Below are 23,343 nucleotides of genomic sequence, written 5' to 3' on the forward strand. Positions count from 1 at the left end.
AAAATAAACCACTTGTTTATATTTTGACAATTCTTGCTCTAACATTTTAAAATATGTGAAAAAAATGATATCTGAAACTTTCAAATTTGCTTATTTAAATCAAGACCTTTTTATGGATAAGGTATCCTGAGTTGGGAAATACAAAAGATGTGCTGAGGAGTCTACAAAGATGGCAGTGGCATCTTCCAAAATTCTCCTGTAACATACAGAACAATGAGGATAGAAAAATGAACACAATATTTACAAACCTAGGTTACTGGGTAACTCCCCAACCCCAAAATTATGAGCAAGTCATGACAAATCAACAGTTTCAAGACCTCTTGGGCATCAGCATGTGTCCAAGAGGATGCAGAGTAGCCATGGGCTTTCCAAAACTCAAAGACCTCGAAAGAGCAAACAAACATTTGCCTGGAAAAATCAATCAGCCAATTCAAGAAGTGGAACTGAAACTGGCAGGGATTTTCATGGTCCAAAAATGTCTATGGTAAGGCGCAATCTGTGGTAAGACTGAAGGAAGCTTGAGTAGTCTAAGCCTCCTTCATTCTCAAAGCTACTAAAGTCCTCCCAGCACAAAACTGGTACAGAAATCCAAACTGAGAAGAAACTAGTGAAAAGAGAACTAAGCTAGCCAGGTCAGGGACAGTAAGGACCAAAGAAATATAAAGTCCAGATTAAAGTGGCTAGGGAGACTAGAATGAGAAAATCTTACAGTTTAAGTGTCATATTGTTGAATACTTTACAGAAACAACCAGAAGAGGGTGGCCTAGAGACATTAAATTGGATAAACTATTCTAAGCTGAACTTCCTTTAGAAAAGCTCAGAAAATGTAATTCAATGTGAAAATGAACAACAGAAAAGGATAGTTCACATTTAAATTTATTATAGGATACAAGAATAAGGAATAGAATCTCAACAGATAATGAAGTTATGTCAGAAAGACATTCTCACAAAACGAAGACTATTACTTAAGTGCTTAAAATGAGCTAAAACAGTAGAAAAATCAAAATGAAAGAAAATTCAGCAATGAAGTGATAGAACTCAAGAAGGAATTAAAAACAAAAGAAAACATTTCAAGTATTGAAACTAGGAGTATAGCACAAAGAAAATTCATATAAGTCATGATTTATTATAAATATTTGTATTGAGCAAAAAGAAATGAAGATGCCAGAGCTGGGGGCTGGTTCAGGGTAATGAGGAGTTAGTGTTTTATGGGTATAAAATTTCAGTTTTGCAAGATGAAAAGAGTTTTGGAGATGAATAGTGATAGTGATTGTACAACAATGTGAATATACTTAACATCACTGACTTACACACTTTAAATAGTTAAAACGGATAATGTTATGTGTATTTGACCCCAATAAAAAATTAAAAGGGACAAAAAGTTTTTAAGATGGATTTTCTTCTTTAAACATTTATTTATATGTATTTTACAGCATTGTTCATTTTTGTACAATATTTGTTTTCTCCTCTTAGGTGTAGTCCCCATAAAATTCCCATCACCAATTCACCTATGCACCATCATTATAGTCCTTTATACTCTCCCCTCCCCTGAAGAATGTCTTTGATTTACAGTTGCTGTTAATTTTGTTTTCTTATTTATTATAATTATTTTTTCCTGATCCCTTATTTGGTTACCCTATATTCCTCCTATAAGTGAAACCATCCAATACTTTTCTTTTTTCTTCTGACTTGTTTCACTGAGCATAATCCCTTCCAGCTCCATCCAAGTTGCTGTGAATGGAATGAGTTTGTTTTTTGATTACTGAATAGTATTCCATTGTGTCTATATGCCAAAATAATCTTGATCCAGTCATCTATTTTTGGACATTGGAGTTGTTTCCATATCTTATCTATTGTAAATAGTGCTGCAATAAACATAGGGGTACAGGTGTTCTTTGGGTAGATTCTTAGGAGTGGAATTGCTGGATCATATGGTAGCTCCATTTTTAGTAGTTTGAGGAACTTCCACACAGTTTTCCACTGTGGTTGGACCAGTTTGCATTCCCACCAGCAGGGTAGGAGAGTTCCTTTTTCACCACATCCTCACCAACATTTCTTGCTGCTTTTTTTTTTTTTTTTTTTTTAATATGTGCCATTCTCACTGATGTAAGGCAGAATCTTATTGCCATTTTTATTTGCATTTCCCTGATTATAAGTGATGTTGAACATTTTTTCTGTTGGCCATTTGCATTTCCTCTTTGGAGAAGTGTCTCTTTAGCTCTTCTACCCATTTTTTGACTTGATTGTTTACTTTGTTTTTGTTGAGTTATGTAAGTTCTTTGTACATCTTTGTGATCAGTCCTTTATCAGTCATATGAAGTGCAAAAATTTTCTCCCAATCAGTAGGGTGTCTCTCTCTTTTAGTTAATATCTCTTTTGCTATACAGAAGTTTTTAGTTTGATGTAATCCCGCTTGCTCATACTTTCTTTCACTTTCTTTGCTTTGGGGATGAGTCTTTAAACTTACTGAGATGTATGTCACATAGGCTTTGCCTATATTTTCTTCTATGTGTTTTTGGGTTTCAGGTCTTATGTCCTATTCTTGTATCCATTTTGAGTTGTTTTAGTGCATGGTATGAGGTAGTAGTCTAGTTTTATTCTTTTGCATGTGGTGGTCCAGTTTTCCCAGCACCATTTATTGAACAAACTGTCCTTGTTCCATTGCATATCTTTGCTCCTTTGTCAAAGATTTGTTGGCCATATATGTTTGGCCTTATTTCTGGGTTTTCTATTCAGTTCCATTGGTGTGTGTGTCTGTTTTTGTTCCAGTACCATACTCTTTTAATTATTATGGCTGTGTAGTATAGTTTGAAGTCTGGGATTTTGATACCTCCATTTTCCTTTTTTCATCAGGAGAGGTTTGACTATTTGCAGTTTTTTGTAGCTCTGTATAAGAAAAATGTATGCTTGGATTGTTTGGGTGCATTGTGCTATAGAAGTCTGTTAAGCCCATGAGGTCTAGGTCCTTATTTAGGGCTCTAGTTCATTTTTTGTCCTTGTTCATTTTTTTGCCTCGATCTATCCATTGGCGAGAGTCAGGTGTTGAAGTCTCCATACATATGTATTTTCTCTAATGTCTGTTTTCATAGCTGGTAATAATTGGTGCTCCTTCATTTTGGTGAGTATATGTTGATGAGTACTATATATATATATTTTGGTGCTCCTTCAGTTGGTGAGTATATGTTGATGAGAGTTATATCTTCCTGATGTATTATCCCCTCAATCATAATGTAGTGATCATCTATGTCTCTCTTTTTTTTTTTTTTGGACCTCACCAGTGGCTGGGGATCGAACTGGTGCTGCAGAGGCTGCGGGCAGCCTTGCAACCCAGCGCTCAACCACTGCACCACCAGGGGAGGCCCACCTATGTCTCTTTTTAACTTTTTTAGTTTGAAGTCTATTTTATCTGATATAAATATAGCTATTCCTGCCTTCTTTTTTGGTCCATTTGCTTGTAGGCTTGTTTTAAAACCTTTAGCTTTCAGTTTTTGTTTATCTTTTATAGCTAAATGTGTTTACTGGAAACAGCGGAAGGTTGGATTTTTTTTTTTTTAATCCAGCCTGCTACTTTGTGGCTTTTTGTTGATGACTTCAGTCCATTTACATCTAGGGTTTATATTTATATATTGGTGCTTATATTTGCCATTTTGTTTGTCTTTTTGTGATTCTATTCCTTATCTTATTCTGTTCTTCCTATTCATTTCTCTGTTTTGGCTTTAGGGATTCTTGTAATATTTTTTGGAGTAGGGGTTTAGTATTAATGAATTTCTGGAGATTGTTTGTCTGAAAAGATCCTTATTTTTCCTTCAGAGGAAGGAGAGCTTTGCTGGATAAAGTATTCTTGGTTGGCATTTTTTGCCTTGGAGTTTGTTAATATGTCACTCCATGTTCTTCTTGCCTGTAGTTTTGTTTGTTTTTTTCAGAGAAATCTGATGTCAGCCTGAGTGGTTTTCCTTTATAGGTTATCTGTTTCTTTCCCTGTCTTGGATTCTTGGAAGCTTTACTATTATATGTCTTGCTGTAATTTTCCTTTCATTGTAGTAATTTGGTGTTTTAACTTCCTGTATGTCTATTTTCATCTCCTTCATGCTTGGGAAGTTCACTTTGATTATCTCCCTGAATAGTTTCTCAGTTAATTTGTCTTTCTCCTCACCTTCTGGGATAACTATAACTCTTATATTTCCTCTCCTCATGGTGTCAGATAGTTCTCAAAGTATTTATTCATTCTTTTTTCTTTGCACTTCTTTTTTCTTTTCTTTTTCGGTTCTCTTTATGTCTGTATCTTTGAGAGTACTGAGTCTTTCTTCTATTTCATCAATTCTGTTTTTGTTACTTTCCCCAGAGTTAAAAAAAAAAGAAAGTTTTGAGACACCTTCACACTGCTTTCCATAAGTGCTGGGCCAGTTTGTGTTTCCACTAGCAGCGTAGGAGGGTTCCCTTTTCTCCATACCCTCACCAGCATTTGTTGTTTCTGGTATTTTTGTTATACGGCATACTCACAGTTGTCTCAAAGCATTAAACATAGTTCTGTCATTCAATCCAGTAATTCCATTCCTAAGCATCTATCCCCCAAATTCAAAAACACTAATTTGAAACTTGCCTTCCCATATTTATAACATCACTATTTACTACAGCTAAACTATGGAAATAACCTAAGTGCCCCAGAACAGAGGAATGTATCAAGATGATATAGTATATCTACACAATGGAATACAACATAGTGATTAAAATATATATATAAACTCATGCTATTTATGGCAACATGGATAAAACTTGAAGGGATAATGATAAGTGAAACATCAGAAGAAGAGAGATAAATACTGGATGGTGTCACTGATAATTGGAATATAAAGTAGCTAAACTAAGAGTCAGATAAAGACAAGCTGAAAAACTAGCACTTGGAAGCTGGCTACAGAATTGAAGCACGAAGGCAGGGTGGGGGTGGGGGGAGATGTGGAGGAAGAGGAAAGAACAAAGAGGGAAGGGAGCACAATGGCTTATGGTGGTGGAATGTGGGTGAGTTGGTGGTGGGTTCACTATGTTGGTAATACCTGATGGGGGTGCCTCAGTTACCTCAGTTAAAAATAAATTAATTAAAAAACATAATGAAAATTAGTAACATTATGATAAATTCAGAAAATAGGCAGAGAAGATCTGACGTGTGTAGTATGCGTTTCATAGAAGATATAAACAGGTTAGATGTACTTTGTCATAATTTCATAATTCAAGACAACATCCATAAAATAAAATAAATTTGAAATCACATAAAGAACACATTGGATACCTGTGAAAACTGACCCAGAACAATAGACCAAGTGACTTATAAGGGAAAGATAGATTTCCATGAGGCTTTTAATAAAAATACCTTATACCAAAAGAGAAAACAGTCACAAATTTAAAATACTGAAGGAAATAACTGTGAGCCAAGGATTTATATTTAACCAAACTGGTCTAAGTATAAAGGAAGCAAAAAATCAACATATAGGAACTTGAGAAATAGTGCTTTCATTTGCCTTTCCTTGGAAATGTACAAAAGAAGGGTCAAATCAACAGAGACTAATGGTAAGCATTAACTATATATTTATATAGGAAGGACAAAGGTAAGAAGAAAGGATAAAGAATACAATGTAGTATGTAATGGCTGTGTGCATAATTCTATAAAATGAGCAGAGAATGATAGCTGCATATGAAAAATATAACAGTTTTTCAGTAATTAATTATACTAGTAGTTTAGGTATTGTTAATTCTGAGAACATTTTGTGTGACAAGGAAAAATACACATTGTTCTTGAGAACCAGGATTCTTGCTGTGGACAAAAGATTTATTGTTGCTATAATGGACAATGCTGTGAGAGCTGTATCTAGTCTATAGGAAGGAATAATAGGTAATACCTGTAGATATTATTAGAAGCCTTTCCGTTCCTAGTTGCTTCCTTGTCCCATTTTTTCTCCGCCCTAGAGATATAGATGCTTTCTGAAGTTGCTACCTTTGTACACTTTAAGTTCCCTTTTATAAATTTTAGTAGTTAACCACTTTATTAGTTAACTGTTATTTACACTAAATTTTTCCAGTTCAAATTACTGGCTTGTTTCAAATTACAGGGACAGTGTTTGTACCTGGGACTATGAAACAGAATAAAATATTTACGTGTAGTTATGTAGTATGGTGAACTGTTCAAGATCTTTGAGGAAACCAATCTTGTTCTTAAAATATGTATCAAAAGGTTAAGCGTGGCTGGCTTGGTTAGGAGAAGAAAGTCAGGAGGTAAAATGTGCTAGTGAGAGAGAGCAAGCTGCGGGGAGGGAGAGAGAAAGAAGGAAGGAGGGAGAGAGGGAGAATGAATACAAGTGAATGTGAGATTCAGAATATTCACAAAGGACACAGAGAGAACTGAGATAAGACTTCTTATGGGTGAAACAGTAGATGCTGATAATTTCTGTCCATAGAATTTTAAAAAATTAATTATTTTCTTACTTCAGTGTTCATTTTTGTAGAGTATTTGATTTCTCCCCTCAGGGTAGTCCTGGAGTTCTCCCACCACCATAGCACCCTTGATCTATCACCACAGTCCCTTGTGCTCTTCCCTTCCCTGTTTTGACCCTTCCCCCTTCCTCTCTCCTATTGTGGGCCTCAGAACTATTGTCTGCTTCAAGTTTCATCTTTTTCTTGACCTTTTGTTCAGTTTCTCTATATTACACACACACACACATATTCCACATATAATTCCGATATTTATCTTTTTCCTTCTGGCTTATTTCACTTAGCATAATCACTTTCAGTTCCATCTATGTTGCTGCAAATAGCATGAGTTTATCTTAAATCTGATAATTTTGAGCCAAGGATAACAGAGAAAAATCTGGTGTTGGGAGAAAGGTAGTATATTTTAGACATTTGGGACACAAGTGAAAATGAAATATCTGGGTGAAAATGTCTAGAAGGCAGATGAATTCATAAATCTAGAGCTCTGGGAGAGGCCATTATCATAGCTCTAAGTTAAGACTAATGATCTATTTATTCCTTCAATGCACACTCAGTGAGTGTCTATTATGTTTTGGGTGCTGGGATTTAAAGTTTATGCAGCACATATATGGTCTTTGTCTCAGGGAGCACAAAGTCAAATGGCATGTGTTCTGTAAATGGAAGATGTCTCCTAACTCATTCACTCTTGTACAGTGACACTGAAGGTCTAACTGGCCGCCCAAAGTTTCTCAAATTTAGCAACAAGGTCAGAATTTGAATTCTGGTATTCTAAAGTATTTTTGTTTCATCACACCAGGCTGCCCCTCTAGACACATTAAGCCCTTATACCCCCCTTTTTACTCATGCTAATGGAAGTGAAGTCTCAGCTCTTTATTGCAAAGACTTCTGCAACAGAAAAGGTACTTTTCTTTCTATGGGAATTTAACAGACATGAAAACCTTACTCTATGGGAAGAAGGTATGGGTATGGTGGAGGAATTTCAGATACTGGCCAAGTCCTCATAGACCTGAAGCTGTGCTACACATAACAATGTCTGCTTTCTCCAAGGTTTCAATACGCCTTTGCATTCTCTCAAGTTCAAACCAAATAAAAAGCAAGGTAGTTAAATGATAAGTGCTCCACTTTATCAGGAGATATTTTGACTTGAAGTTTTTCTCTCATAAAAAGATAAAATGTTGCTGACAAAGAAATGAGAGCCACCTAGTGTGTTTGTGATTATCTGTACACTATTTTCTTATTATATCAGATGCAGAAAATATAATGAAAGCAAATAAAAAATATATTGATGTGTTTGGAGGCATAGTCTAAATACTATTTCTTTGGCTGGAGGACAGATGTTTGAATGAGACAGCTTGGTTCAAATCTTAACTCCACTACCTACCAGCTTTGTGACTCTGGCAAAGTCACCTAACTTCTCTGGGTCCTATTTTCCTCACCAGTGAAATGTGGATACAGAATATTAACTGCTCATGTTAATATTAATATATCTAATGTGCTGAGAACAGCATCTGGCTCCTAGTGAACCCATAAAAATTAAAAAAAAATATTTTTATTGAGGTAATACTGGTTACAACATTGTGTGTAATTCAAAGGCATAGTATTACACCTCCTCAGGTACATGTCATCACACCACACTTACCAACAAATCATCCACAGTCCATAGTATCATAGTATCCATAGTCCATTGTATCATTTCCCCACTTTGTTTTCTTCTCTCCCTTCCCCATCTTGTAGCCTGGATTCCATAATCAGATTTCTAGGGTTTGTTTAGTTTTCTCTGACCCTTTGTTTCTCCTTATTTTACATATAAATGAAACCATCTGGTATTTGTCTTTCTCCTTCAGATATTTCATTGAGCATACTCCCCACCAGTACCATCCATGTTGTTGCAAATGGCAAGAGTTTTTCTTTGGTTTTTAAACTTTTTTTTAAACAGCTGAGTAGTATTCCACTGTGTATTTATACCACATCTACCTAATCCAATCTTCTCTTTGAGCACTTATGTTGTTTCCATAACATAGCTATTGTAAATAGTACTGTAATGAACATAGGAGCACATATATCCCTCTGAATTAGTGTTTTTGCTTTATTTGGGTAGATACCCAGAAGTAGAATTACTGGATCATGCAGTAGATATATTTTCAATATTTTTAGAAACTTCCATACTGTTTTTTTCATGACCACTTTTAATGTGCCTGTTGGTCATCTGTATGTCTTCTTTGGAGAAGTATCTATTTAGCTTTTCTGTCCATTTTTTGATTGGGTTATTTGTTTTCTTTTTATTGAGTTGTAGGAGTTCTTTATATAGCCTGGATATCAGCCCTCTGTCAGATGTATAACATGCAAATGCTTTCTCCCATTCAGGAGGGTGTCTTTTTGTTTTACTGATGGTTTCTTTCACTATGCAGAAGGTTTTTAGTTGGTGTACTCCCATTTATTTATATACACTTTTGTTTTCTTGCTATTGGAGATGAATCGATAAGACATCACAGAAGTCATTGTCATAGAGTGCTTTGCCTATGTTTTCTTCAATGTAGTTTATGGTTTCAGGTCTTAATACATATTTTTAATCCATTTTGCGTTAATTTCTGTTGAAGATATGAGATGGTAGTCCAGTTTTCCCAAAAATCATCTATTGAAGAAACTCTTTTCCAATTTTCCAATGTATATTCTCTGGTCCTTTGTTATAGATTGACTATCCAAAGATATGTAGGTTTATTATGGCTCTCAATTTTATTCTATTGTTCTATATGTCTGTTTTTGTTCTAGTACCATTCTGCTTTAGTTGCTATATCTTTGGTACAATTTGAAGTCTAGAAGTTTGTTACCACTACTCTTCCTCTTTTTGTTGGGGTTGTTTTGTCTATTTGGGGTATTTTGTGTTTCCTTGTGAAGAGTGAATTTGGCTTTTATACACCTGAAGTATTTTGATAGAGAAAAGAGGTCAGTAGGGAAGGTGAGAAATGTGTGAACAAGAGATGAAGTTGGAGACATATTTTAGAGACATTAGATAATAAGGTTAGTCACTGGATCTCTTTTGACATGAGGCCATGCATCTTGGAAGAGTAACTGAGTTCTTGGGCCTAGGTAGCTTGTGGAGCCAATAGAACCACTCACAAGATAAGCAAAACCAGGTGGCAGAGCTGATTTTGAGAGGAAAACACATCTTGCAGAGGACTGGATGAGATGCTCCCTGTAAACCAATTATCACAGTGCCTGGCATAGAGTCAGTACTTGATATTTGCTAGCTACTATCACTACATACTCTATAGAGTTCAGACTGTAGTAACTGATGTAAGTGCAATGCTAAGAAATGCCAGCCATGATTGTAAATAGAAATGTACATATTGTATTTTCTAGCTTTTGTTGGAACACTGGGTCCTTTTTCTTAAATAAACAAAATATATGTTTAAAGATTTAACTTGAATTCTCATCATGATTTTTGCTATGATTAGAAAAACTGGGATAATAAAGTAATCAGACCATAGGGAAGAATGACCATTTCCAAGAAGCCTTATAGAGGTAAATTTGCCAACAATCTGTTACTTTTTCCTTTGATTCCAAGTCTCCCTTAGAAACTTTTTCTCCACCTAGAATAAAGGAAAAAGAAAATCTTGACAGTCTGTGGTTCAGAAACAGTTGATGGTATTGTTAGAACAAGCACATTCATTATGTGCTATAAGATTGCTGAGAGCACTGGTTCATTTGCAGAACCATGTAGAGGAACTGCCCGAGGAGGCTTGGTTGCATTACAATCTTGTGTATACACTGCAATTTTAATCTGTAAAAAATGTATATAATAATTTGTTGACATTTGTCTTCTTTCTAGGCTCATTCCTTTGCATTTTATTGTAAAAAGTATTTACTTAAATGCTGCATGAGCACTGAAAGCAAGCATTGTAACTTAAGTTACAATGACTGTGCAATACTACTGACTGTGCAAAATTACAAGGTTTGGTGAGGAAGATGAGGTGTAAAGGAGCTGGCAATTAATACTATTTGTTTTAAGATGTTTTCACTGAGAGTTGGTATGCTTTTTTAAAACAGTGTATAAGCTATGTTAGTCTTTTTTCATTGTCAAAGCAAACTGAGAACCTAGGCTCAAAGAATAATAGGACTGAGAAATGACTTGGTAATGATGGTCTAGCACAAATGTACACTTCATAGAAGAGATTTCTGAGAAGTTATGTGACTTGTTCAAGTCTACATCAGAGCACAGAACCAGGACAAGAACCTGGGTCTTGTTGCCTGCTTTCTTGTTGCCTTCCTCATTCTCCACCTCTCTGATGCTACTGAAGGCTCATTACTAATAACCAGGGGAGAATTCTTTAAAACATTATAGGATTTTAGATGGAAAGGGCCTTCGAGAACATCATTCTTAACCCTGTGAAGCTTTGGGGCTTGCTGAAGGTCAGGGATAAGGATGAGAGGGAAGGCCATGACCCAGCTACCCTAACTGAATCCTGGGTCACTGGCATTTCTTTTATCTACTCCAGATCCAAAAGACTAATGATTCAGAGAGTCTCTGTCAAGGTAACCTTGACTGCTCAGTCCTTACCTTAACACCTGTGTACAGCATGCATTCGTTGACTCTACTTCTCTGGGCTTAGAGGTTTCTTCTGCAGACTAGAGGAATCCAGGCAAACATTCTACAGTTCTGCCAGCCTAAACAGACAACACACCTTGGTGATTCTGGATACAGTGCATGACTGCACGCCCTATTCTTTTCATAAACCTTTTGCTGCAACCAGGCTAATCATTTCTCCTGCAAACAAACCATGACATTTCCTGCCTCTGCACCTTTGTAGTCATGCCCTTTACCTAAGAATATTCTTTTGCCTCATCTTAATTTAATTACGTTCCCTTTGGAATACGAGTGCCAAGGGACCAGACTTGTTTGCTTTGCTCACTGCTGTAGTCCTCCATTTATAAGTGTCTCTGGTGTGTAGTAGATACTCTATTTGCTAAAAAATGAATCCAAATGATTATAGATGCTGCTTGTCTTCTACTTTGTGAAGCCTTATTAAACCATAACTAGAGGTCCATGATCTTTATCTGTTAGTTCAATCCCACTCTTAGACTCTTTGCTCAATTTTGTTTCAGACAGAAGAGTGGCCAGGGTACCTGCTAGATGTAACTTGACATTAAGTCAGTTTTGTTGTCAATCTGGTTCTGTCCTTGGGCCTTAGTTCCACTTAGTTATGACTTTCAGAGTATATCTGACCTGATGATGAATCAAGCACCCTTCTCCGCCAGGTGAAGTTTGCTGTATCTTGTTTAATTTTATTTTGAAAAGGTCATGCTATAGTACTAGATATAATGTTCAGCTTGCCAACTGACCTTCCTTCTGACAGTTGCCATGAACATCTCCACAGTACCTGCCCTATTCTAGTGGTACATGACTCCAGGCCTCATCTCTCCCTATCTTGCTTTGATTAAATGAGTTGCCTTGTCATCTGAGCTGTTCTGTGTGGGAGCTACTCTGTTGGTACCTTAATACATTAGTGACCATTAAGATGTTTGCCTTACTTTGTCCATGATCCAGTGCTCTCTCTCTAAACTCCAGGTCTGCTTTCTGAAAAAAGTCCTAGAGGATGTTGCCGATTTGACTTAATGGAGTTTCTACCCCAGGCTTAATTTCTTGGTTTTGTTTATTGTGGAGTCATTTTTGCCACCAAGAGTTGGACTGGCAAAGCTAACCATCATCCTGCATGGCCTTTGCAGAGTTTCATCATAAACAGCAGTTAGCCGAAGCCATTGGCTGGACTGGTCTTTCCCCTTGAACTTGCCAATGTATCCCTTCCTCAATCACCTTCATGTTCAGGGATGAGTGGTGAATTCCTCATCTAGGATCATGGTTAAGAATTAGTATTCTGGTGTCTAGATGCTTGGACACTGTTATGTGACTTAGGAAAGTTACTTAATTTCAGGCTTCACTAACTTCATCTGCAAAACAGAAGAATATAAGCAATAACAGTATTTTGTTCCCAGTGTTGTGATGAGAACTGAGTTAGAAGTAAATGTAACCTGGAAGTTTCATAGTCCAGAATTATGGGCTCCTCTGCCTACTTTAGCCTTCCTAACTATTCTATCCTATCAGCGAATAGGATAGCACCTATTCTCCATCCAACTCCTTTTGACTTTAAGGCACCATTTTACAACTGTAATTTCTGTGTTTTGACCTACATCTTGTATCTCCAGCAATAGAGTTGATTTCCTTAGGTAAAAAATCCACCTTGTATCTCCTAAGCCTAGCCCAGTGCATTGCACAGAACAGAGACACAAAAAAGGCTCTCTTTGATTGCTAGTGAGTATAATGATCTCATTTACACAAAAATCAAGCACCACTATCCCACTCACTCTGATGAGTTTGCTCACCCTGGAGTTCATTTCCCTTGTCGATATTGCATTGGCAAGGACAAATGCCAAGGCAGACAAAAACACTTATTAACTATTCTAGGGATTATGCAGGTGGCAGCTGTCCTGGGACGATGTTCCTTGTTAATGATATTCTTAGACTCACTCACAGCAGTGGAGAGAAATAACAGTGGTCATGCTAAAAATCTGCTTTCCTATTAGCTTCGGAAAAAAATGGCATCTGGGACTCAGCCAGTTGGAAACTAAGCTACTCACTCCACAGTATTTCAGAATACTGCTTCCCCTGTAATGGCAGTCTCCCTTGATAGTATTATATTTGCCCACTTAATTCAATAATTTTCCTGAAACCATACACTTTATCTTTATTTAATGTTGACCGGTAATAGAAGGAAAGCCACTACAAGTGTCATGCCTAAGTTCAATAATGTCACAACTTTCTTGAAAAAAGGAATTTCATACAATTAACAACTTGACACATGGGAATGGTTTCTTAAACCCATTTTTAAGTCATTCTTTTGTTGTTGCATGAATTTAAAAGCAACTGGTATTTGTGCTCTGACACTATAACATCTGCAATGACAGGATTATAGCAGTAAAACAAGTGGAGTTTTATGGGATACTCTAGGATTGAGATTGGCAGTTCCAGGAAGAAGTCACAAGTGAGGATATGGAGTTGGGGGAATGAGAGAGCTGGGTACCAACTTCACCTTTCTAAGCTATGAAAGTCACACTGTCTCTTTAGCTCTTCTATAAAATAGGGGGTGCAGGTCTATTTTCCTATCTTGGCCTCCTCAGAAGGTTGTTACAAAAATCACATAGGTAATATTTGTGCAAAATCTTTATAAACTTAAAAAATCTGAGTAACTATAAGACAAACAAGATGGTTTGACTATGACCTCCTCTATTTCCAGTGACTAGAATGGTGGTCTGGGGAGAGCAGGCAATGGGGTAGAGGTTGAGTCCTGCTGGTGGTGGCCGTCATGTAATTCAAGATGGGCTGATCTAAAGGAGGGCAGGACATTCCTATAGGGTAAGTCTTGTTTTTCCTTTAGATTCAATTCACAAATTCTGATTAGGGACTTAGAGGCTTTTGTTTCAGATCTTGGGGAAAGGATCCAGAGGAACACAGCCAGGGACAAGACTCCTACCTGGGTATCTCTTTCTCTCAAGAGAAGAAATTGCAAGATACACTGAGAAATATATACTTGTTTTTCTCTGGATCACTCTTCTCTTGGATGTAGAAAACTGAGAAAAAAATGGATTTAAAATTACAAAAGGGATATTGTTTGGCATAGAGGGTATAAGGTGATAAGGTGACTTTTTCTAAAGGGAAGAAAAATGTGACAGTAGAGAACAGGAGAAGAGTTTTATGTCTGCTTGAGGGTTAGCAGTAACATTCCCCATTATCAACAGAGGCCTGGGTAGATTTCTGGATTTTTTTTTTTTTTTGAAAGAGAGGTAATTACCTTTCTAAGGTGACTTAAGGGCATTTCTTTTCAAGGTCTCTTCAATTTCTTTTGAGTCTATAAACTTTTTGAGGGAAAATAGAAATGTATATCCACTTCAAGAATAATGCGACAAGCTATCTTTTATAGTGAATTCTTTTTTAAGGAGTTTTTATTCTTTAGTACTGAGATTTCTGAGAGATGTGGAAAACTATTGAAATTTGAAGTCAAGATGTCATTAAAACACACTAATAACTAATTAGTTAAGTATGTAATTTAGCTTTCCATTAGGTTGGTTATTTTAAGTGTTAATTCCAAGAAATGTAACTCCAATGTTATTTCCAGAAAGGGAGAGAATGATGAAAACCAAAAGCCAAATATCTCTGATAATTTTAAAATTGAAGTGACCCCATTGTCCCAAAGTAGCAACAGAATTCATAGAAGATATTATAAATAACTGACCCACACGATAGCTCAGAGGGTCTCCAAAGAGACTTTCTTAGGGAGGGATGACTAACACTTTTTCAAACAGTTTGCCTTTCTTAACAGTGCTAATAACATTAAGGTTTTTATAAGTACTTTCAGTTTGTTAAACTTTGGGGGTAAAAACCCTACTTATCCAGAGGCAAGAAACAACTCATACTAGATAGTCCATTAATCCCTGAACTAGGCCTATAAGTGAAATGGTTTATAGAGAAAAGAATTAAAGAATTTACAATCTTTGTCAAAATCTCAAAATAACTCTTGTTATTTCTCTGTTTCAAATAAAGATTCACAGGCAGATCCAAAGAGTAATGATTTTTAAATTAAAAAGTTTTATGAGCTTTTCAAATAGAAGATTAAAACTAGAGAGCTAGGCTCTTTCTCTGAAGAAAGAAAAAAGCATGGGCGTGGAAAGGAGGATAAAAAAACCAAGCAGGGGAGCAGAAAAATATTTTGAGGCGTGTCACAAAAACATTTTGCAGAGTATGGTAAAAGTATTTAATCTAAACTTTTTATTATTAAGAGAATGGTTCCCTAAGCAAATTAATAGCACAAAGAAGATTTCAGGTAGGATCCAGAACCTAATTATGAGAATAAGTCATGCTTGTCATTAACAGCTCAGTTTGCAAGCCAAAAAGTCTCACTTAATGGTTATGAGTTTACAACATAAGGGCTGGTAACAATCCTACTTGACAGCACTTGGGTAAATTATCAGTTAGGGTTATGTGTTTATGATGATGATCACATACTTTTAGAGAGTGGGAAATAATAGAGAAAATCTGAATTGATTCCATGTCTCAACGTAAGTATAAGAAAGGGATTTTAGAGAAAGGGTGTTTGATTAAAGATCACAGCTAATTGAAAGGGTCTAGGACTGTATTTAAAAACTTTCCTTTCCAGACTTCTTTTCTCTATCTTAATGTTTTGCTTAAAAACAGTTATAGAATTTCACTCAGGTTGGGAAAAGGTCCTAATATTCATCTAAAGTCTTTTTTGGTAATGTATTCATTCATGTATATATAACTTACTAACTAAAAAGCATGTAAGTCATAAATAGACTATAAATATATCCACTAAAGTAGAGAAATAGGATGAAGTTTCCTCAAAAATGTAAAAATGCAAGTACCATATGATCTAGTAGTTCTACTTCTAGGTATTTCTCTGAAGAAAATGAAATCACTACTTCAAAAAGATAACTGCACCCCTACATTCATTGCAACATTATTTATAGTAGCCAACACATATACACCCTAAGTATTCGCTGATGTATAAAGAAAATGTATCATAAATATAGTGTCTACACACACACACACGTGCACACACACACACACACACAAATTGAATATTACTCAGCCGTTAAAAATGAAAGAAATCCTGCCATTGATGACAACATGAATGGATCTTGAGGGCATCATACTAAATAAGTCACAGGAGACAAATATTGTGTGATCACTTACTGGAATATGAAATACCAAACTCTATTTTGCTTTTAAGGGTTATGTTTACTGTGTCCTATATAAGAAATCTTTGTCTGATCCAGGTCATAAAGATTTTTCTTTCTATATAATTGTACTTCTTATGCTTATGATCCTCTTCTTATGTCTATGATCCATTTCCAGTTAAGTTTTATGTATGGTGAGATTTATGGATTGAGGCTAATTTTTCATATGGATATGGTTATTCAGCATAATTCCCTATAGAATTACCTTGGCTTGGGAAAGGAAGCAGCATATTCCAGGAAAAGAAAGGTCAGTGTGGCCTGAATATAGTGAGAGGAAGAAAGTATTGTGTAATGATGTTGGAGAAAATGGTAGGTGCTGAACTTTATGAGATCTAAAGCCTTGTAAGGTATGGGGCCTGGATAAGAGACTTGGATTTTATTTTGAAATAATTGCTTTAAATGTGTTAAGCAGAGACACTGGATAATTTGATTTATATTATAAAAAGATAATTCTTCATCTATTTGTGCCAACCCAGTGAAATCACCCTGATGAAGGTTACTACTAAACCCTGCAAAAGTAAGTAGCTGTGTCTGATGTTTTTTTATTTAGTGGGGCAAAATTTGACCCATAGTTTGGCATGGTTTAAATTGCCAACCTCACAATTGCTCCTTCTCCCTCCCCTTCTTTGGAAGAGTATGTATAAAATCAGAGCTGATGCACTTTTTTGATGCTAGCTTACATACTGCTATTGCCAGAAATTTTTGCTGGGGATATTACAAATGCTACCTAGTGCTTTATGTTCCCTTGGCTTCTCTTCCTTTCTCTATTCCCTTATTGCCAAGGTAAACAATGTGCTAATGCCAATAGCAAAAATGTGAAGATGACTTTTTTTAGTTATTAGAGATTGCACCCCCTTGATGATTATTATCAGTTTTTTGAAGTAAAGAAATTAACTAAGCATGAGGAATCCAGGATAACACTTTTAAAGAAAAACTATAATCCAGTATGATCGATCATTGAGTTTAATATGATTAATTTAGCTTAAAAAGATAGATTTTGATGCAGTAAAATTTTCTTTTATATTTGATTATAAGAGAAATTACAGAGATTGATATTAATAAAATGGATTTGTTTTGGCAAAATTTTGATGAATGGTCAACTGGTTAAATTATATATAGGCTATCTTTTCAGCTCAATTCCACATAGCTCTTAATTTAAATATATAATTTGTGCTTAAACATAGTAGCTATAGTAGATGTTTTAACTTGCAGAGCATTATATATACTGAAGGAAAGAGATTAATAAATGAAGGTTAACTCTAGTTATATAAATAGGTGATTTTCTTCTATTGAATTAGTTTTATATGATTAAAATCACTTGTTTGATTAGTTCTACAGATAAATTTCAAAGATTGCATCATAACTATAATTTATTTAACATTATGAATATGTTGGCTAGCAGGATAGACATCTTATTAAATAAAATATTGGTGCTTCCTTTACTAATCTTGAAATCCCTTAATTTTACTTGCTTGATATTACCTACATATTAATCCAAATTTCATTTTAAAGATCACTTTTAGACTTTCAATTATAGAATTTACCACCATACATACCCTTAACAGTAGGTTGCACATGCGCAAGCCACTGCCACCACTACTAGCATCCCAGCTACTGTAATGCACTTCCCACAGCCTAGCAAGAAATGCTGAAGGGACTCATCTAAATTGAAATGAAAGGCAATAAGTAAAAGCAAGAAAACATACAGAAGAGAAAAAAAAATCTCATTTTAAAAGATATATTCGCAGTAAAAGTCACCTATAAGTAGACTTAGGATTCAAAGATGAATGTGGTAAAATTAACTGAAGTTAAAACAATTGGTCAAGGGAATAATATTACATAAAATTTAGACAATAAATATAAATTATGTAATGTTTTGGGTATAAAAATGCAGTTTCAGAATGTGTTCAAATATAAGTACGATAGCTTAATACAGATCTACATTTGACATTATATCTGATTCTCAAGGTAATCACAAAGTAAAACCTATAGTAAAACACATACACACACACACACACACACACACACAAAGATGAAAAGAAAAACTTCAGACCTCAAGGAAAAAGTAAATAAGAAGAAAGGAAGAGAGAAGCATGACATAATCAGAAATCAACTAGCAAAGTGTGAATACATACATAGCAATTGTCACTTTCAATATAAATGCATTAAATTCTCCAGTCAAAAGACAAGAGCAGCTGAATGGATTAAAAATAAGACCCAACTATACTGCCTGCAAGAGACTCTTCAGGGATAAGAACATTCACAGACTGAAAATGAAGGGATAGAAAAAAATACTCCATGCAAATGGAGTTAAAAAAGAAAGATGGTACTTCTCTGCTCACATCCCACAAGAGACTTTAAAACAAATACAGTAATGAAAAACAAAGATGCACATTATATAATAATAAAGAAGTCAATGTATCAAAAGATATAATAAGCATTTATATATACACCCAACATAAGAGCTCTAAATATATAACACATATATTAACAAGCTTTAAAGAGAGAAAATTGATAACACAATAATAGTAATGGATTGTATCACTTCACTTACATATATTAAATAGACACACATACATATTTATATGGCATATATAAATTAATTCCTAACAACCCGATTAAGTCAGTCCTATGTAAATTATCTGTTGTTGCAGATGAGACAATGAGGTAATAGGGAGATTAAAGCAGGTGTCCAAGGTCATCAAACAGGACTGAAACATAATAATTTAAAATCCAGAATCTTTACTGCTTCCTAAACATTGTTCCCATGCTGTTAAAAAAAAAAAGTGCCAGGCACTGTGCTGGACACTGGAAGGGAATATCATGTTGAACAAGAAAGTCAGTTCTTAGCTTTATCTATCTTGAAATGGGGAGACAGATATTAAACAAGTGGTCACCACTACTCTAGAGGACTTACCATTCTCAAACATTTCATTTTTTTAATGAAGTCCTGCTTTTCCTTGACCCATCTTCTACCATGTAGGTCTCTATGATACAAATTTTTTCCAAATGTCCCCCAGAAGTATTAATTTTGCCCTTCTTTCTGAGATTACTGTACTCTCCTTTTTAGCCTCCAACTTGCAGTTGTTAGTTCCTCTTTCTGCCCCCATCAGTAGTCTGTGAGTTCCTTGAAAACAGGGATGATTTTCTATCTCTCCATAGTCATGGCACATAATAAATGTTGAAAAGCTGTGCTGACATGTGAAAAGTGAAGTACTGAGGCAATTATACAGACAATACATGATTAAAATGAAGGTAATACATGAAGTCTTTTGCCTCATAAATTAAAATATTAACTGGGAAAAATTTATGTTAAAGTAGGAAATGAAAGCAAAATGATACCATGAAACTATCAAAGGTTTTTTTAGTTGTACCCCCCTAACACTTTTTTATCTTGAATCCATTCCACTTTTAGAGTTTTGTCAAAATACTGACTTTCCCCTGTGCATGGAACTTCCTTTATATGCAATCAAAAAAGGTAGTTAAATTTAATAGCAACTGCAAGAAGTTCTGATGAAAACACTCCCCATTCAAGGACAACTTTTCTATATTTGATTCATACAGAATATTTTCATTATTGACCAGTTGCTTGGGAAAAAACTTTTCCTTCATAAGTATATTAGTAAGAAAACACTAGTATTTTTTAAGCTTTCTTTTTCCTTGAGTTGATACATAACTTCTCTTTCAGTTACTTTATATGTATAAATATTGCTATCTTATTTTTTTACTGTAAATTAGATTATTACTCTGGATCATGTACTATGCTGATCTAACTTTTTTTCAAATTACACCCAAGATTAATTGTTACTGAATAAAATTTCAGAAGATCTATTAAATACTTACACTAGAAAATCTCTACTCAAAAACGTTATTATTTATGATCACTTGCATGCAACAGCAATTTGAAAATGAGATGACAGCCTTAGCATTGAATGCATTTGGTCAGAACATATTACAAAAGATACACTCTGTTGTCCTATGACAAAATTTTTTTCAAGGTTCCTCTACCAAAAAATCTTCAGTCACATACACATTTAAGAAGAGAGTGAATTAAATACCTTATAATCATAAAAACACAAATGAATTTAGTTTTCCATTATTCCACCAGTAACTGGAATCTGACTTTTGCCCTTAGACTTGCTCTCATAAAGGCATATCCAATTCTTATCACCAGAATCTCTATGGCTTTTATTAAACCACCTCATCAACACAGAGAAAGACAGCAATTTGCTATGTGTAATTCCACAGAATTTCTCTGAACTTCTTTGAGGTATTAGAAAGTTCCCTTGATTTCTACCTTAAAAGAAAATTGGATCTTAAATTTAACTCCACAGAAACACATCTGTTGGAGTATCACAAATAAAGCAGGTTTCCTGCCTGGGGACACTTGCCAATTGCTCTAGCACATTGCACTTACTATAACTGCGGAAAATGGAACACCACTACATTTTTCTGTCTCAAAAATTGCCCTAAGAAGGATGCCCATTATCTTCATTATTTTTCATGCTGAATTGGGAGTGCTGGACAATGCATTCAGATACAAAAAAAGAAGTAGAGGCGTGATGGGTGTTAGGAAAAATAAAGAATTAAAACTATTCCTATTTATAACTGATGGGATAATATTTTTGAGAAACCTGAGAGAATAATAAAATTAACATATATACAAATGAGGAGCACCATTATAACCAAATAATCAATGTTAGCATTACCAGTAATGGGACAAATCAACATTCTATGTACTTCTTGATGTGAAACAGTGGAAAGTATGCTTATACAGTGATCTTGCAAAAAATGTTTAATATGAATTCAATTATAAAGAAATGATGAAGTTGATGTTTGCGACATTGTATATAAGACTATTGGCCTGAACTGTTAAAAAAAAAGTCTGTCATAAAAAGCAACAAAATTATGAGGGGGAATCTTTTTCCCCTTTATTAAGGTAACATTGGTTTACAACACTTTTTATGATATAGAGGCATAGGCTCCCTCCTCCTCAGATGTATGTTACCACCCCCACCTACCACTAAACACCTGTAACTTTGCCCTAGATCATTTATTCTCACTTCCATCTTGTCTAGTAGCCTCAATTCTTCAGTCATATTTCTAGGGTTTTTTTGGTTTAGTTTTGTCAGTTTGTGTGTGTGTGTGTGTGTGTGTGTGTGTGTGTAGTGTTGTTGTTTTTTCTATATGCCACAAGTGAAATAATCTGGTATTTGTCTTTATCCTTTTGACTTATTTCACTTAGCATAATTGAGTAGGGATATTTTATATTAAAAGAGATGATGGAGAAATAAACACTACTGCAATGAATGATTCTTGATTAGATTCTGGAAAAAATAAAACTGATGTGAGATATTTTGGAATACAGATTTCAAAATTGATGGTATTACTATATTGGTGTGAACTTCTTGGAGATTGCTAATTTTATGGTATTGTGGCTATGACATGATGTTGTGGTTATGCAGAAAACGCCTTTCTCTTTAGGGGATATATGATAATTAATGCTGAGTGTCATGATGTTTGCAACCTATTCTCAAAGGGTTCTGCTGGAGTAGGGATGGTGGAAGAAGAGGAAATACATAGAAATAGGAAAGAGTACATCTGGTAAAATATTAATTGGTGATCCTAGTGAACATTTTTTGTTGCTTTAACTTTTTTTAAATTAAAAATTAAAATGAACGATTCACACTGCAAAATAGTATTTTTTAGCATGTTTCTACTCTATTAAGCCTCCTAAAACAATTTCACATCATTTTCAACTAATATATAGCAACTTTTCCTTAGAGACTGTGATTAGATAGATCCCATTCCAAGTTACAGGAGTGATGAATATATTTTCATTTTTCTTTTTCTCAACCCTTTGTCCATAGCAATAGCATCTTTAACCTTAAATAAGTAGTTTTAGCTAAGGTGGAAAAATTGTGTAACAGAATTTCCTTAAAGTCATAAAGTCTTCATTTATTGTCAAGCCTCTTGAAGACTTTTACATTTCCTTTTTATTTTATATATATTTTACATCATTCTTCCTTTTCGTACAATGTATGCTTTCTCCTCTCAGGTGTAGTTCCCGTGAAATTCCCATCACCAATTCACTGGTGCACCACCACCATAGTCCCTTGTGTTCTTCCTTCCCCTGTTTTGATCCCTCTCCCTCCTCTTCCCCTGCAGAGTGTCTCTGTCTGTTTTTTAATTTATTATAATTATTTTTTTTCCTGATCCCTAATTTGGTTCCCCTACATTCCTCCTATAAGTAAAACCATCCAATATTTTTCTTTTGCTTTCTGGTTTATTTCATTGTACATAATCCCAAACCAAATGCCCAAAAATAGATGACTGGATCAAGAAGATGTGGTACACATACACAATGGAATATTATTCAGCAATCAAAAAGGATAAACTCATGCCATTCACAGCAACATGGATGGAGCTGGGAGGCATTAAGCCTTCACGTTTTCAAGAACATTATATGAATCAATTTTGATCACCTTTCTTGTGATAAATTCAACAAAACACAAAACATCATTCCCTTAGAACACCATGATTTCTATTCTGTTAAAGCTCAGAGTTCCATTTTTACAAATAACACAGTCCCAAAGCATGGTGGGGTGTGAGAAGAAAGTATTTTCTATTTTCCTTTTTAACTTATGTCTTTTGCCAGTGCTGTTCCTAATTAGCAAGTTCATCCAGGTTAGTGAAGCTGTGTCATTACCAAGGGAACCCAGGCTTTCTTGAAACCACAGTTTATATGATTTTTGTGAACCATTTAAAGAAAAATACTAGTTATGAATAGAAAATCAAGTTCAAATATGAATGAGAAAGAAGTCACATTTAAGTACAACTTTCAAGAGTTAATACCACAAACAGAAAAATCCTAAAAAAAAAATCATACATATATAAAATTAACTGATGCCTTTTTATTTCTCAACTATAGACTTTTGATCATCTTTTCATGAAGTATCAACTTTATAATATTTTTATAAAGACAATAGGAGGCAGGTAGTTGAGTCTTTCCCTAAGCATTACTGATCAAAATTTATAGAATTCAGTTTTTCTGAA

The sequence above is a fragment of the Talpa occidentalis genome, unplaced genomic scaffold, assembly GCF_014898055.3.
Source record: "Talpa occidentalis isolate TD23 unplaced genomic scaffold, MPIMG_talOcc4v2.1 talOcc4.2, whole genome shotgun sequence".
NCBI classification, from domain to species: domain Eukaryota; kingdom Metazoa; phylum Chordata; class Mammalia; order Eulipotyphla; family Talpidae; genus Talpa; species Talpa occidentalis.